The sequence below is a fragment of the Pistacia vera genome, unplaced genomic scaffold (assembly GCF_008641045.1).
Source record: "Pistacia vera cultivar Batoury unplaced genomic scaffold, PisVer_v2 Contig390, whole genome shotgun sequence".
NCBI lineage: Eukaryota > Viridiplantae > Streptophyta > Magnoliopsida > Sapindales > Anacardiaceae > Pistacia > Pistacia vera.
The window spans coordinates 42,535-44,694 of NW_022196213.1; positions in this window are offsets into that span (position 1 = coordinate 42,535).

Here is a 2,160-nt window from a genome sequence, read left to right on the forward strand (position 1 = left end):
TTTGAGTAATAGTGGTAGGTCCTTCAACTGTGCCACTTTTAGAAGCCATTAAAGCAGATGACATCTGTTCGTGGAAGTGTAGTAATGCACTGTTCTGTTTCTCCAAACGCATTTCATGCTTATGAAGTAGAAATTGTGCTTCTTGAAAATTCGTATGACTCACATTAGATACAAGATTGGCTACTACTACATCATACTCTGAGCCTAACCCATCCAATATGTATAACAACAATTCCTTATCACTAATGTGTACTCCACTATCATTCAATTCATCGCCTAATTCCTTCATTGCTAAAATGTAATCATTCATACTTTGTGATTCCTTTTTAGTAACTTGTAACAAATTTCTAAGGTGAAGTGTTCTGGCCTTTGAAACAGACTGAAAATGTAACTCAAGTGTGTGCCAAATTTCATATGCACTATTGCATTTTGATACATGTCTAAACATGGATTCGGAAATTGATGAGAGCAACCAACTCACTAGGAACTGATCTGTCTTCTTCCAATTGAAATACTTAGGGTTTGGTTGTTTAATTGAATGTTCAGTACCTTCAACTTTCTCCATTACAAACAGAGGAGGGCAAGGATTCATACCTAAAATGAAGCTATCTAGCTCGTGGGAAGCTAGGGCTAGTACAATCTGAGAGCGCCAGTAGTTGTAATTCTTCTCTACTAGCTTTATGGAAAGATTTGGTAGTGAGGAGTGACCTGTAAAACTTTGAGATCTGCCATTACTGACCTGCTCTGCATCAATCTTGGAAGAGTTAGTAAAGGATTCAGAGTTCACATTCGCCATTGACGTTAGTCTTTGGCTCTGATACCATAAAAGATGTTGTTGAAAATTTGTAACTGAACAAAAAAGGAAAAACAGAGGAAAGAAAGAAACAACTATATGTTTCACGAAAAACTGCGTTCTTTTCTATATTGAAGAAGATGAAAGCCAACTATTATATAGTTGGTGAAACATATCAGAAACGCAGCGTTTTTGAACATACAGCATTCTAAAAACGCTGCGTTTGAATTGTTTGGACTATTACAAAGTAAACTTCCTTTCTTTCCACTATTACAGATTCACGCCTATTTAAACCATACAGGACACCTCTTCTACACTATATTAATAGAAAGAAATTAGAGAATGGGTGTGGTAGTGGAACTAAGTGAAATGAAGGGTTCTCTACACTTAACCCTTTTTTAACTCATATTATAACCATCATTTCCCATTTTGCCCTTACACTTTCGCTAAAATTCCATCTATGTCCCTTAGTCAATTACCATAAAGCCCTCATTTTTATTGCATTCTCCATGAAATTCTATCTCTTTTCACTCCCAACAATTACAACTAATTTTGAGTGAAAAGACCATTTTACCCTTAATGCAAGTTTAAGAGATTCTCTTCACATTTTTCTCAAAATCACTTCAACAAAATTCAACTAAGGGCCAATTAACCAAAAATAACAACATGCAAGCTCAATTGAGAATAAATCAATAAACATTTAAGCAATGCAACAATAATTTAACTACGTACCTCAAGAGGGGCATTACAACGATTTACATTAATTAGTACTTCCACTACACTATACTCCACATGAACCATTTTATTCATGTAAAAAATTATTTACTTGATTTTCATAACGTAATTGGACTTCTATATATATATATATATATATATAGTAAACACTCTGCCCAGTTTTCTTTAAGTCCAACTTACATGAAAATCGCTTGAGCTTACTTTCTCACAATATTTGAGAATAGTGGATTCCATGTTAAGCATTTATATAATTATACAAATTATAAATCATAACCTAACGTGTTTTTATATAGCCTATAGACATCACCAGTTGGCAACATCAAAGTTATATAAATAATAAATAGAAATATATAAACCTCATAGGTCTAAGGACAATCAGAGAATTGTAGCAAAGTAACGTACCTTGTTTCATATATTTAGTAACGATTACTTGATAGTTATACTTTATTTGATCATGTTAAGTGCATGTACTTGTTACGTCGCACCCACATGTTTGCTTTAAGTCACTACCTCAATGATGGAGTAAATCATTCTATCATATAACAGCACAAGAATTGTAAGATTGTTGATGATATTGATAAAGTCCTTTTGTTTTCAAATACGGAAAGATCGCTTTGAGATAAGGGATATAT